The sequence below is a fragment of the Podarcis filfolensis genome, assembly GCF_964270895.1.
Source record: "Podarcis filfolensis genome assembly, chromosome: 14".
In the NCBI taxonomy this organism is placed as follows: Eukaryota; Metazoa; Chordata; class Lepidosauria; order Squamata; family Lacertidae; genus Podarcis; species Podarcis filfolensis.
The window spans coordinates 35,854,363-35,870,536 of NC_139616.1; the positions used below are offsets into that span (position 1 = coordinate 35,854,363).

Here is a 16,174-nt window from a genome sequence, read left to right on the forward strand (position 1 = left end):
GGGGAGTAATCTTCATAGTATTCTCCTCAATGCAATCTTGGCATCTGTTTTCTTCTAAATGCTTTTCCCTAGCACACTGTCTCATGAGCCCTGATTTGGAATAGAAAGAGTGAGCCACATTTTCCATAGGTTATAATGTATCAGCAGAATACTGTAATTTCCCCCATATTGCATGCTAGTCTTAAATAAGTTAAGAGCAAGACAAGTTTTAAAATGTGTGGGTAGATTGCTTGACTTCCTATTGATGAGCATTACAAATTATATAATCTAGGTACTTCAGTACAGTATAGTGTTGGTAATCAGAGTTCCGCTAGAAGGTTAATTAGATATTTCTTCCCAGACTTTCAATGAACATTCATTTCCCTGGATCAGTTTTGTTTATATGCAATTACTTTCTATATTTCCTGAGATCTATCAGACTTTTGAAAACCTGAAAGTTAAACACACGCAAGCAGCTAGTGTGTAACAAATTAGAATGCACAGTCTCTGCTGAAGGGGTGATAAGCTGATTATACAAATAAGAAAAATATTTCCAGAATTCTGGAAATCTTTTATCTTTTCATAAAACAGAATCCCTGTGTTGGGAAATCTGTTTTTCTAAAATAAATAAATAAATAAATAAATAAATAAATAAATAAATAATAGATAGTAACACTTTAACATTCCACTAGCAATCTCCATGTTGTTGTTGTTGCCATGTGTTTAATGGGTTATTAGAACTGTTCCTGCATTCTTAAGTTGACTAGCTGTCGCATACATTAAACGGATAGGGTTGGGTTTTTTTTTGGGGGGAGGGATTATTAGTTGTTTCCAAGATTGCTTGGGTGGAGCCCCTTTTATATGGCAATATTGGTATGTAGTGAATTTGATTTGGCACAGTAGTAAACTTTTAAAATTTGGAACAGATAGCTGTCTCCTATCTTTATATGGGAACATCACAGTTTCTAGTTTTATTCTGGGGTTCTTGCCATTACAAATATAATTTATTCTTTTATATAACTGTTTTCATATGATAGATTCCGAAGAGTGGATAATGATTCAGGGAAAAAGAGATTTTTTTTTCAAGGCTGTCTTCCCAATTAATAAGATTGGGAACGTGTCCCAAAAAAAAATCCCTTTCCCCCTCCAGGCTTTTTATAATGCACTCAAATTATTCACTAGTATGTCTTGTGCTTCCTTTTTACAGTTTGGTGCCTAAATATTTAATAGAGATTGGAGCCTGTATAAATAGCAAATCATTTGCTCTTGGCGCCATTGGTTGATGCTAAATGTCTACTTCTGCCTTTTTTAAAAAAAGGACAGTGAATAGGATTTGGGGTCATAAACAACTTAACAGAGCAATCTGATGCATGTTTACTCAGAAGTAAGTTTCACTGGGTTTAGTGATGCTTAACTTGTAAGGATGTGTGCATAGGATTATAGCCAAAAGGTTTTAGATAAGCTCTTACAAGCCTGGAAGAGCCAATTTGATATCTGTGAGGCTGAAATTCCATCCAATACCTCATCTAGCACAGTACAACTCAGTATTTCATACTTGCTTCATGTCACTGGGCTTTAGGAGGTCTGGTTTAGCACCCTGCTGTGCCATAGTCTACTTTTGTGATTTGGGGCAGATTGCACAGGGACACACATATAGAACAATGCCAAATACATTAGATCGCAATCCAGTACACACTTACCTGGAGGTAATCCCCATTGATCTCAGTGGGACTTACTTCTGAATAGACATGCATATGATTGTGCTGTTAATGCAATACATTCTTCTGTGCCACATTTGAAAATGAAGATTGTGGATCTGTAAAAGGTGCAAAAAAGGGAACCAGAGTGATCAAGGGCTTGGAGCACCTTCCATGCAAGGAAAGATTGATCAGCGACACTATTAACACTTATAAAATGTGACACGGCATGAAGAAAGCAAATAAAAGTGATTTTTGTTTTTGTTTCTCAATGAAGTTGATTAACAATACAGTGGTACCTCGGGTTACAGACGCTTCAGGTTACAGACTCTGCTAACCCAGAAATAGTAATTCTGGTTAAGAACGTTGCTTCAGGATGAGAACAGAAATCGGGCTCGGTCAGCAGGAGGCCCCATTAGCTAAAGTGGTGCATCAGGTTAAGAACAGTTTCAGGTTAAGAACAGACCTCCAGAACGAATTAAGTTCTTAACCCGAGGTACCACTGTAGATCAACAATAGATTCTAGACAGACAGAAGATGGTACTTCTTCACATACTAGATAGATAACTTTGTCAATCTGTTCTCTCAAGAAATGACAGCTAATGGTCCCTGGTTTGGATGACTTTGAAAGGGCATTAGGCACAACGCATGCAGGCTAGATCTATTGCCTACTAATTAAATGGAACCTCCATTTTCAGAGGCAGCATGCCAATGAATACCAATATGGGGGAAACAGCAGTGAGGGAGATGGGGGAAACAGCAGTGAGGGAGATCTGTTGGTTTAAAACTCTGCTTGTGGACTTCCTGTTGAATACACTGTGAAAGAGGATGTTGTAATGGTGGCTGCTGTTCATTGGGACTGGTAAGTCAGAAGGCAGAGAGTGCAAACAGATAGTTGAGTCAACAACAGGCAGAGCCAACTAATTCTCGTTTTGTCCCCTTTCCCGTAAGGAGATGGAAAAAGCTGACAGCCAGGGTCGATCTGCACTCATTGTGAGTAAGAAGGCAGGAAGGTGGAAGTTGATGGTACGGTGGCCTACTATCCCCAAGGGACCAACATCTAGTGGTATATTGGACAAAATGGATATTTTGTCTGATCCACCAGGGCTTCACACTCACTGTTCTTACAATAAGAACACTAAGCCGTTTACAACTCAAAACCAGTTTGAGAATTTGGTTTTCTGAGCCATTGTTCACTACAGTGGTACCTCGCAAGACGAAATTAATTCGTTCTGCGAGTTTTTTTGTCTTGCAAATTTTTTGTCTTGTGAAGCACAGATTCCCTGGGTATTAACGGTTTTAAGAAAAAGGAAACAAACTCGCAAGACGTTTTCGTCTTGCGAAGCAAGCCCATAGAGAAATTCGTCTTGCGAAGCAACTCAAAAAACGAAAAACTCTTTCGTCTTGCGAGTTTTTCGTCTTACGAGGCATTCGTCTTGCGAGGTACCACTGTAAATCCCTGGTGGCCCACCAACTGTTTGGAGTAGAGCTCCCATCATCCCTGATCATTGGCAATTCTGGCTGGGATTGATAAGAGCTGGAGTTAAACAACACCTGGAGGGCCATAGGTTCCCCGTTCCTGCTCTAAGCAAATTGTGACTGAAGATCTTTAGTTTCTGTCTTTCCTTGATAAGAATCACAGTGTGAAAATGTATATACCATTATCCTGTTCTAGACCTATTGATAGTCCCATGGAGCAAGGTGGGTCAGTTGCTGTAGCACCAATAGTTAAACATAGTTAAACTATGGAATTTACTCCCATGCAAGACTGTGATGGCCACCAACTTCCATGGCTTTAAAAGACGATTTGGCAAATGAATGGAGGAGGATAAAGCTATCAGTGACTACTAACCCTTCCAGATGCGTTTTTCATCCACTGTCAAAGGCAGTTTGTTTCTGAATACCAGTTGATAGAAATCACAGGAGAGCTATGGAACTTAGATACTGTTTGTGGGGTTTCCATTGGCATCTAGTTGGCCACTCCGAGAACTGGGCTGTTAGCCTGATCCAGCAGCTGCCTCTTATGTTCCTGCATTGCAGGGGGTTAGATTAGATGACTCTCATAGTCCCTTCCAACTCTGTGATTCTGTGTTCTTAGGCTCCTAGTGAGAAGTTTGCTCTGACAAAAGTTGGAAGTGAACTGGGGCCTTTTCACACCCTACCTCCAATCTGCCACTCCTTGCCTCCATTTCCTTTGGAAGCACTAAAGTTTCTTAAAGGGACAATGCTTTGGGCACTTCTGTCCTCCATGGCCTCTTACCTTGGGTGCTTCTTGTCTTGCACTGTTAGATTGGCAAGGCAGTTTGGGAGGCACTCAGTTCTTCAGAACTAAAAGATGGCACCAACGAAGACCCCATCTATAGCTAGCCTATCATCAATACCATCAGGAACCTTGTCTGGTTCCTTAGCTGGAGCCACTGTAGCATTTCCTGGTGAAATTGTAGCCTTTCACTTGGTATCCTGGTCACTGCTGTATTCTGGGATTATGACAACAATGTCTGCTAATATAAGTCTCAGAAAGCAGGGAAAGCAACTCCCTATCCCTTTCCCAAGGTTGATTTTCTTGTCCCATGACCAATTTCTCTTCTTCTGTCTTATTTCCCAAAATATTCTAGAAGCTATGAAACTCTAAATGCTGCAATGTGTGTGTGGGGTGGGGGTGGGAGGTATTGTTTTGTTTTGTTCTTGTTTTATTATGTATTTTGTGTTTTTATCTTGTATTTTTATGCCGTGAACTGCTCTGAGATCTTTGGATGAAGGGCTGTACACAAATTTAATAAAATAAATAAACATTATGCAGAGTTTCATAACTTGCTGTAAATGCTGAACTTACTTTTCATAGTCACAGAATATGCCCATTCCTGTTTTAAAAGCTATGTAGTGTATACAGGTATATTGGTGATTTGGTTATGTGCCAGTACAGCACTTTATAGGAAAATAAATGGCTGCGGATTATAAACTGCTGAAGCTAGTCCCATTCGGATTAGAAATGAGGCACAATTTTAAAGTAATACAATTACCAAGGGGACCCCGCTTCTGTCAGGATGACCCACTTTCCCATCATTCCAAGTCTTAATGTGAAGAAGTTTTTTCTTCTTAGGAGGGAACTGTTGTTCAGTCTGAAGCTACAGGCCAAAGCTTATGACTTTCTTTAGAATGTGAACTATTAAAGCTGTCATTTTCATCTCTGGTATTTCTGTAGTGCTTTCCAGATTCTCAAAGAACTTCATGTATCTATGTCAGTAACCAATACAACAGCCATAAGGCAAGTCATTCTCTTCATTATATCACCATGGAGTCTGAGGCTGGCTTGCATAAGAGGATCCAGTTCATTGTTAAGATGATATTTGAACAAGGGACGTTCTGGTCCATAGCTTATTATCCAAGTTAATGTGCTTACTGGCCTTCCTAGTGTACAAGCTCATTATCCGGTAGCCAGGTTACATGAAGGATCACCTCCTCTCCTCTACGGACTTGTCTTTATACCATAGATTCTGGTGTGGAATATTCCTCCTGATGAGCTTTGCCTGTCCTTTGTTTTGGGGCCATTTTAGTGCAAGGAAGAAATCTTTAAAAAATAAAAATAAATGCCAGGCCTGTTAAGATACTTTAATCTCTCTTAAATCTTTTAAAACTCATTTAAAACTGCTGTTTTATTATTTTATGAGGTTTATTATTATATTTTATCAATTCATAACCAGCTCTGGGGATCTTGCTATTGGATGGCAGATAAATGCTGCAAATAAATAAATCCACTACATTTTGAAGTTGCCCCCAAAGCAAATTCTAAAGTTCTCACAGAACCCATAGCACTTGCTTTCCCACTGTATAACAAATGCCTGGTGTTTATATTGCGAGAGGCAATGTTGGAGAGTTCTGAGAACTGAGCCTCTGCTATGTCTGTGCTGAATTTGTAGCAGCTGAATCCTGGTGTACTTCAAATGGTTGAAGTTTGTCAGTGGAAATTCTGTCTGTCTGTCTGTCTGTCTATTACAGTAAATAATAAAAAAGAAATTCTTATAGCAAAATGTTTCAGCTTTGGCCTTCATCAGTTGTTCTTCATCTGCCCATCATGACTGTGGCCTGGTCTCTGGATAATTTTCTTCCCACATGGCTCTTGGGAAATGCCACAACCTTCCTTGGCAGATGTGGGGCTTCAGCGAAAAAGCTCATTCAAACAGCCCAATCAGAAGCCAGATTCCTTATACACACCCTGCTCCTCCTGTGCAGAATGTTGTTAGATCCCCCACCCTCCTGCCCTGTTTATATGTGTCCTGCCCGAAGGTGAGCGGTCAGGTCAGTGTGAAGACATTGCTATGGAATACTCAGTTTCCACATCTGGGGCAAGGGAGTAGTTTTTCCTGCACTCAGATTAGCCATTCTGCAGGTTTTTTGCTTACCTCATAGCAAGTAACTTTGGGCATAACGCTTAAGGCATTAGGTTGGATCCTTAGCCATTTGGGTACCCTGTTAAAAGGGGTTCAGGAAAAGGTGTATCCAAGCCTGTGCAGGGGGATGGAGCTGGGTACACTTGCCCTGGGCCTCGAAGGGCTAAGCTGGATGGGGAACCCTGCCAGGCATCAGCTGCTTTTTTGTTTGAGTTTATAACTTTATTGTAACAAGACTCCCACCCCGGGCCTCAGACAAGCTCTGCATGGGCCTGGGTGTCTCTGTCTGGAAGTCCACATGGGGGCCAATGGCAGTGCCAGACTTTGGGATTTCATATCTCAGTGGCACCCTGTGTGATGCCAAAATTGAGCACCCGCCTGTCTCTCACCTTCTGTTCCAAGTTTGTTGCGGTGCTTCCTGTAGCACCCTCTTGGCTCGGCACCCAGTGCAGCCAAACAGGTTACGCTTCCCTAAATCTGCCTGTTCCAATGGGCCATAGCATCTTTCCAAGAGGCGGCCCTGTTCGGATCATCACATTTGATGTCTGTCAAGGGGCAATCCTCAACCCAGGGTTGATCCACCCTACTGATCAACCAGCAGGTGGACTACTTGATACTAGATACATATCCAATGTCTTCGCCAAGACCCACTTACATCTGTTATTAATAAAAAGTTGTGCCCTATTTCAACCCAATACTAATGTCCTATATCTTATTTCTACCCATGGTTGCCCCCACACATGCGTGCTTCCTGAGCCTGTGCACGCAAATGTCATCTGTTTTGATCCTAGTGAAGCATCTATTTTAGATATGTGGACCAAATTTTATGGTGGATGAGATGAAAGCCTTCCACCCATTGCTTCTCCCGACCAAATCTTATCCCAAAACTCTGTCCTTTATGGATTTCAAATCTGTTTTGATGCTTAAATCCTACCCTGTTTATTGCTTCAAACCCCCTCCAAGCTGTTCCCTCTATGAGGTTTCAAATCTGCCCTTACGGGCATGTACAGTGGTACCTCAGGTTACATACACTTCAGGTTACATACGCTTCAGGTTACAGACTCTGCTAACCCAGAAATAGTGCTTCAGGTTAAGAACTTTGCTTCAGGTTGAGAACAGAAATCGTGCTCTGGCGGCACGGCAGCAGGAGGCCCCATTAGCTAAAGTGGTGCTTCAGGTTAAGAAGAGTTTCAGGTTAAGAACGGACCTCCGGAACGAATTAAGTACTTAACCCGAGGTACCACTGTACTTAGTAGCGATGAAAGCAGCTGCAGAGGTGTTTTGGGATGGAGAAGTGGAACATAGGAAGAGAATTTAGCACACCTCATCTGCTGTTTTGCATCTCCCCATTGCTTTTTCTGTGAAGAATTTTTTTGGGGGGTAGCAAAGGGTATTTCTAATGTTTAGTTTGCCCCTTTTGCTCTGATGATAGCTTTGAAAAAAGAACTAAAGCTACATGCTTGGTAAGTCATAGAACCATTCCTAAAAAGTCCTCAGATTTTAAAATATTGAGCTGGATTTCAGGGCCTGTTTTTAAAAGCATAGTAATATTTCAGCCTGAAAGGGCTTACTTTATTAGGCATGTGTGTGCATGTGTGTGCGTGTGTGTGGCAAGTGTGAGAAAAATAGTCCTTAAGTTTCATTCTTTCCTGTGGAGTCATGACCAGATTTTTTTGTATAATTTAGTGGTTAAGATCCATAAAGGGCCTTTGGTATAAATAGTGCCTTCTTACTCAGTGTTTCTGCTCCCTCTGAGGCTGAGTCACATCTACTCACTTTACTGACCAAAACAAACTCGTTTTTCTCCCCTTCAGATTTTCTACGAGGCCAATATAGTGATTTTCCTCACGCGCCTTTGACAGCAGAGTCAGCTGAATTCATATTACATAATCTTTATTTCTGGCTGTACTAAAAGTGGCAAAAAACCTTCTTTCCAAAGTTTAATTTTTCATGCTGCCAACCCTGTATTTCAAGCAGCTAAAGAAATTGTAACAAGACTTGTTAATGGAGTGAATTTAATGTGGAAATTGAGATAATTATGAAACCAAAACCAGGTCATTTTTTGCAGACTCCCTTCTGAGTCATGGCCCACTCCAAGTTAGCACTAGGACTGTGCAATGTTGTTTCATAGAAGACCACCTTGGAGAAAAACCTTCCATTCTAAGGGTATCAGCAGCATTCACTTAATTTTGTTTTAAATGGAGCTTTTGTGTGTTGGCAGCATTGCTAGCACGCATACTGGTATCCCAAGTATGTCCTACCATTCATTTGCATAATGTCTTCTGTGTTGAAACTAGGGTTGAATCCAGAAATTTTCTCTCTGTGGGGCCCCAGGAATTTTGCTGGAGCATGTTATAATTCATGCATGAGGTATATAACATTTTGTAATTTGCTACAACACAACTGTGCATTTATTATTGATGTGTGCATGCTTAGTTTCTTATGGTCACATTTAGAGTGCACAGGGTGGCAGAAAATCATCAGAACTTGAGTTTAACAGCACTAATGCAGAAAAGTGCTTTATCAACGTGAAGGCTGGTTTCTGTGTCCCACTATTTTTGAGGACATAATACAGTGGTACCTTGGTTTACGAACTTAATCTGTTCCAGAAGTCTGTTCTTAAACTGAAACCTTTCTTAAACCGTTCCCTAATGAGGCCTCTTGCTGCCAGTGCCCTTCCACCATTCGGATTCTGTCTTAGACCAAGGTAAAGTTCTCAACCCGGGACACTATTTCTGGTTTTGCGGAATTTGTGAACTGAATCGTTCTTAAACCGAGGTACCACTGTACTACTACTACTACTACTACTACTACTACTACTACTAAGGTCCGTATAGTTAAAGCTATTGTTTTCCCAGTAGTGATGTATGGAAGTGAGAGCTGGAACATAAAGAAGGCTGATCACCGAAGAATTGATGCTTTTGAATTATGGTGCTGGAGGAGACTCTTGAGAGTCCCATGGACTGCAAGAAGATCAAACACATCCATTCTTAAGGAAATTAGCCCTGAGTGCTCACTGGAAGGACAGATCGTGAAGCTGAGGCTCCAATACTTTGGCCACCTCATGAGAAGAGAAGACTCCCTGGAAAAGACCCTGATATTGGGAAAGATGGAGAGCACAAGGAGAAGGGGACGACAGAGGACGAGATGGTTGGATACTGTTCTCGAAGCTACCAGCATGAGTTTGACCAAACTGTGGGAGGCAGTGGAAGACAGGAGTGCCTGGCGTGCTCTGGTCCATGGGGTCACGAAGAGTCGGACACGACTAAACGACTAAACAACAACAACTACTACTACTACTACTACAACTACTACTACTACTAACAATAATTTATTTATACCACGCCCATCTGGCTGGGTTTCCCCAGCCACTGTGGGCGGCTTCCAACTGAATATTAAAAACAACACAGCATCAGACATTAAAAACTTCCCTGAACAGGGCCGCCTTCAGTTGTCTTTTAAAAGTAAAATAGTTGTTTAATTCCTTGACATCTGCTGGGAAGGCGTTCCACAGGGCAGGCACCCCTCTGCCTGGTTCCCTGTAACCTCACTTCTTGCAGCGATGGAACTGTCTGAAGGCCCTCAGCGCTGGACCTCAGTGTCCGGGCGGGATGATGGGGGTGGTGTCTGCTCAGCAACAAGTAGTGAGTGAATACCTTTGCCCACTGCTGACCTTTTCATGTTTGTAAAAGAAGAAATGTTCACTAAAATGCTCATGAATTTTTGTGAGGACTTAAAAAAAATCTCAAACTGAAGTGGGAGTTTTTCAAACTGAAGACTGGAAAAATTATAAATTGAGAGAAACCAAAATTGACAGAATTATCCATTCTTAAATACAAGTGTTTTGTACCTATTGCCTCTACGAGCAACTGACACTTTATCTCCCTATGTGCCACACATGAAGTCAATATATTGCTATTGGGAAAACTTTCTGTCCTCTTCCCAAGTAGGCAAAATCACTTTATGGAGACAGGCAAATGCATCATCCAGAAATATACTTTTGTGAAAATACCCACAGCATAATAAAAACGACTCCCTTCCCCATTATTTTGTTAAGTGATTTAATATGTGGTTCCTACACTCTGATTCATCAATGAGGTGAGTAATCAAAAAGTAACATGCAGAACCTTGGTAGTGAGTCATAAGAAGCCACAAGGAACCCAGAGGCGGAGCTTGAATGCTCAGAAGGGGGAAGTTGAGAAATAAATCAAAGTACCTAATCCCCAGATAGCTCCTCAGATGCTCTGTAAATTCTCAGTAGTTCCAAAGTTAAAAATATCAGAATCTTAGAGCTCATTTATGAACTTAGAATCAGAATGCCAACACAGATATTGTTTGAATGCTCATTCCCCTAATTTACCTACTTCATAATGAAAACTAGCATGTCAATGAAACTAGTAGATTATAACCTTTCTCCCTGGTATTGTTATGTTTTACATGCAGAGCCTGGGATTGAAATGAGGGGCATTCAGACACACAGTGGTTTATGTGGTTTCCTTATGTACATTTTGAGGTGACACTTTCCTAGGAGGGCTATACTGTGTTCTTATTATGCATGTGTAGATAAACCTTATGTTGCTTCCTAAATTATGTTTTCTTGGGGAAACGACTATCTTGATGGCTACAACATGTTAACCTCATGAAGGAACTTTCTCCTACTCCCATGTGTTACCCAAATGCTTGCAGAGAAATCTTCCAATACATGTTTTTTTGTGTTTCCCTGGTACAATAGTATTAGTTTTTTCCCTGCTGAAAATTATCTGCCCTGATAGCAACTCTATATATGTGTGAGTAATTTTTATCTATGCAGAGTGTTTTTGTATTTCTCATACATGGCCACTAGAGCCCAGTCTGGAAGTTTGACTTTTTTACTTTCTGCTTTCCTGTTCCAAATCACATTTGGATAGTAGAACTTTTATATTGTTAATTTGTCACTGCAGCATACTGAATGAGAACAGATATTTAGTTAAATCACAGCTGAGGAAACAGAAATGTTTCTATGTAAGTATTTACCGTAGGTACACCTGCCTGCAAATATGTAGGTTTTCGACTTCAGCCAAGAGGTACAGTTGTGTTGTTTGGTAATTTTAAACTCTGGATGTAATAGTTTCACAGGGACCGCTCTTTAGATGGTAAGAAGTATTATTTTGCTTGTTTCAAAATGTGAAAAGCTAGCTCTGCTGTGTTTGGGGGTCCTCTTGCTCATTTGGCTGAGTGCAACCCTAGACTTTGCCATAAGGTCCTGTTCTGAGAGCAGGGATCTCTCAGGGATAGAAACTTGCTCGTCATTACAGTAGCTGAAGAGTCAGATGGTGAGTTCTGATTTAAAAATAAGACAGGGAATTTCCAATTAAGAGAAAACATGCCTTTGCTAATGAAATTTACTTTGCGACATTCATAAATATTTATGGAAGTGCAGTCACCTTGGAATTTATGTGGGAGTTATGTTCCAGGGATTGCACATGAAGCCAAAGTTGCATATAGCCAGAACAAACCCGGAACCACTCCCATGGCACCATCCCAGAGCCTATGTGCCAAGCAGGCCTTGCCACCTATGCATGGTGGAGAGATTTGGGGTCTCTGCCTTGATTAGTGGGCTCTGAAAGGTTCCCATGAGACTTCCTAGAGCCCACACAACAACGCAGAGAGCTTAAAAGCTTTCTCCACAATGGGAGAACTTGGCACAGAAAGGGAATTTAAGCAATCTGCCTTGCTTAATGGAACCTGGGAAGGTCTTGTGAAGGCTCTGGAGGTCTTTGCAAGATTTTGGACAGCCCCACCAGGTCTTGTGAGACCTTCCCAGAGCTGTTCCCAGAGTTCCCTGGGAATAAGGATTGGCTCTTAAACCAGTCTGGGAATTTTAGCTCTGTGTGGAGAATTTCAAGAGAAATTGCATCAGAGAAATTTCAGATTGGAGAATACACAAGACCTGTCAGAGAGAGGAACTGACACCTCTCCATGTCAAAGAGGAACTGACACCTCTCACACTTCTGGGTGGGAGACACCTGCTGATGATGGATCAGGCTGTGTGTCTTTGCAGCTGTCCAGAAGACCAAGACAGACAAAGGAAGCTGTTGTCATGCCAGGATAAATGGATTTACAACCAGAGGAGTTGGGAGACGATTGCAGATGGTGGAGATGGTCATTTCCCTTCCAGCTCCAAATCTACAACAAGAAGCCTCTAAACCTCTAACAACTGATGTTGGGGGAAAAATTGGAAAAAGCAGAGAAAGAAGGACTAGTATTAAGATCTGCTGGAATCATTGGAGAGAAATTTATCACATTGGACTGGAAAAGGACCATCTTGGATATATTATTAATTATTATAATATAATAATAATTCAAGAGCTACTTCTGGACTTTTTGAGTGGGAAAAAGTGAATCTGAGATGCCTGGGATGGAAGATCAAGAAAACAACACCTAGCAGATTGAGAAGTAGCTATATACTATAGCCTGGTGTTATCTTGTAATGCATTTTTTTGAATATTTTGTAATAATTTTGTAATAATAATTTTTATTAAGTTTTTTTTATATTTTTTATATTTCAAAATAAACATTTTACAAACTTTACAAACTTCTCCTTCCATGGTTCATTTACATATCATACTTTTCTGCATATTTTACTATAACCATTCAAATCAGTTTTCCACATCCATCAAAAATTATATTTTATGTTGAAAAAGTTTAAAAATTTGTTTAAAGAAAAGAAAAGAAACAAGGTATTGTAACTTGAGCCTTCAGTATGTGTTTTAACGTGTTACATGGAGGGTTGGAGCATTGATTAACAGTTGCCATTTTATATGTCCACTTCTATGTCAAAAAATTATTCTCTGTGTCTTCTGCCCCACTCAATGATTCTCTTGTCTATTAATGACAAAACAAATTACATTAGATAATTCTCTATTGTGCGAAAACAATTCATTGAAATCCATATAGGTAGAAGACAATATTTTTGTTGTGCTTACCCTACTGTTGAGGTGACTGAGGGGATGTGGACAACCAGGGATGGAAGTGTGGACAGCCAGGGAGGCTGCAGCTGTACACTCAAGCCTGCACCTACCAAAATTCTAAAGTGGCCTGTGGATAAGGCAGAAAAGCAGAAACCACTTTTGTAAGGGAATAAAAATTTCAGAGCGACTGGAAAGTGATGGAACAAGTACTGGCTGCAGCCTGTGGAATTTGCTTTGAGTTTACTTTGTGGGGTGCTGATCCATCAACCTCTACCACCTCCTCAGGCTGCCCCCCTCCAAATATTGTTGCTTGCTGTTGATTGTACTGCACCTGTTGCCTGTATCTGTACTTTTGAAAGTCTGGTTTAGTGAGCAAGCTAGCAGATTTTGTCACCAATAAACTCCCCCCCCACACACACCAATTGCGTAGTGCACAAATAAGGAGGTGAGTGGGTATTAGTGTAATGTTAGCCTCATTTGCAATTATTGTAAGAAGCTGCTCACTTACAGGAAAACTCAATGCTACACAAATGATGATTTTTGAAAACCCAACAACCCCCACAGGCCTGCCCACAAGCTTACTATTCCTCCAGAATAGAAGCCTGAGGTTTTGCTTTTCAATTTACTTTGCACATAGGTAATCTTAAAGCTTTAGTTGCTTAAGCTGCTGTTTTAGGGGGCAGGTCTCATTTTTGTGAGCTTTGGGGAGGGCAGGTTTATTGCTCCATTGATTAGTATTCTGCCCGGTTGCTGCCTACTGCTTTGGAGTCAGCTTGTAGCCATTGCCTGGCAACCACAATGTAAAAGTACAACAGCAGCTCTGGAGTGCAAACATGCTGCTTGCAAGTAACTCTCAGCCTCATCTTTCTCCTGCAAGGCAAAGAAGGATTAAAAGAAGGCACATGGGCACATAAAACAAGGAGAGAATAGAACTACAGGTTGAATGCACAAGAAGGTCCTTTAGATCTTTTGGAACATTGGGGCTTCCTGAACTAAGGTTTGGTCTATCTGTTTTATATTTCCTCTTTTACTCCTCCCACCCTGTAATGTATGTGCTGGTGAGAATATTCAATAAGCTTCTGGAAGTGAGCTTGCCAGGCGTAGATTTGCTTTCCTATTTCTGACTTTTTCCCATTCTTTCCCGTAAATCTTCAGGTCAAATAACAGTAAGCCACCTTTCTCAGGGCAACAGGGCATGGCCTTTGTACAGCTGCATGTTTATTTCTGGTATGCTTATTTCTGGGAAATATTTCCTCCCAAACTTCTTTCCCACAAGCAGAGTAGATAGTGTTCAGCAGAAGAGAATTGATGCATCAAATAGTGGTGTCTGAAAGCAAAGAGACCAAAAGTCCATGGAGCTGGAACCAATGACAGGTGGAACCAACTCATTCTAGTTTTGTCTCCATCCCCATCGTTCAGCCCGGACACTGAGATCCAGTGCTGAGGGCCTTCTGGCGGTTCCCTCATTGCGAGTAGTGAGGTTACAGGGAACCAGACTGAGGGCCTTCTCGGTAGTGGCGCCCGCCCTGTGGAACGCCCTCCCATCAGATGTCAAGGAAATAAGCAACTATCTTATTTTTAAAAGACATCTGAAGACAGGCCTGTTTAGGGAAGTTTTTAATATTTAATGCTGTATTGTTTTTAACACTCGACTGGGAGCCGCCCAAAGTGGCTGGGGAAACTCAACCAGATGGGCAGGGTATAAATGAATTATTATTATTATTATTATTATTATTATTATTATTATTATTATCCCCTCTGGTGAGTTCTACAAAGACAACGACGAGACTACAGAGGAGGAAACTGATAACCTGTATCATTCCATTGACTAGTTGTAAGTCAGAAGGTAGGCAGATGCAGTGTGGCTGCAGGCAGTTTGAGACTGAGTGTCCCATTCACCCTAGTGATCTAGCCTCCAGTAGCATCATGACTTCTCCTCACCTAATAAGCCTAATGAAACTTCATTGGGAGCAGTTGCTCCCTGGTTTCATTTGTAAAGGTAAAGGGACCCCCGACTGTTAAGTCCAGTCGTGGACGACTCTGGGGTTGCGGCGCTCATCTCGCTTTACTGGCCGAGGGAGCCAGTGTTTGTCCGCAGACAGCTTCCGGGTCATGTGGCCAGCATGACTAAGCCACTTCTGGTGAATCAGAGCAGCGCACGGAAATGCTGTTTACCTTCCTGCCAGAGCGGTACCTATTTATCTACTTGCACTTGACGTGCTTTCGAAATGCTAGGTGGGCAGGAGCTGGGACTGAACAACTGGAGCTCACCTCGTTGCTGGGATTCGAACCGCCGACCTTCCGATCGGCAAGCCCTAGGCTCAGTGGTTTAGACCACAGCGCCACCTGCGTCCCCCCGGTTTCATTTGTAGGTAGAGGTTAAAGATGTATGACTCTGTGCACCACAAATCAGTCGTCTCTTGTGACTGACACAAGTTGCCAAAGATAAAGAATATAAACCTTTTATATATCACAGGTACCCAGGCACATTCTTTCAAACTTAAATTGCTGTGATTTTGCTATCTCTGCTTGTTTTAGAAAGTGCACAAAAAGGAAGTGCACAGATGTGTGTATACACCTAGTACATCCTCATAACTCAAACTGGGAGTAGAAGCTTGCTGAGTCCACAGTGAACTGTTACTTCTTTGCAAATGAATGGTTAATGTGTATGCAAATTGCCAGGCCTCCAAGGAATTCAATCTGTCATGTTCTCTTTTTGGACTCCCAGTTGGGGTTTGCATTTAGAAATATACATATTCTTTGACTGGCAGTTGAAGGTTCTATCAAAGACTTAAGTTACTTGGGCATTGTGATGTCAGCCTGAAAAAGATGATGGATGAGTTTCACTTTGGGTAGATTACCTCATGGGAATCTCTCCCAAACTTGCAGGCATACTGGGTTGCTCATGTCTGAGGTCTCTGACAGTTTTTAGTGCTTGAAGAAAGTGCATTAATTTAGCTAGTGATTCAGTACAGTTTGCGCTTGGCAGCCATGTTTGCTTTTATGGTTGTAGCATTCTCAAGATTTCCTCCTGTCTCTCTAAGACTTGGGACTTGTGAAGAAGGGAGCTTTCCTCATGGCTAGATTCACACTGTAGCACTAAATCCAGAAGTGGAAGAAGCTCAAAGAAGAGGTGATAAGTCGTACTGAATCAAATGCA

General features: G+C 41.5%; 1 protein-coding gene across 10 annotated transcripts in view; it reads left to right on the forward strand.

Annotated features, from left to right (window-relative positions):
- LOC310748862 (ankyrin repeat and fibronectin type-III domain-containing protein 1-like) overlaps positions 1-16,174 on the forward strand; it is a 333,990-nt gene that overhangs the window by 187,616 nt on the left and 130,200 nt on the right. Inside the window, exon 1 of one of the 10 annotated variants that reach the window (XM_083584871.1) lies at positions 13,856-14,011. The exons of the other annotated variants lie outside the window; for them this stretch is intronic. The gene's annotated coding sequence lies outside the window, so the exon portion shown is untranslated. Of the gene's footprint in view, positions 1-13,855; positions 14,012-16,174 lie in introns of those variants that run through there. 10 annotated transcript variants of the gene reach the window in all.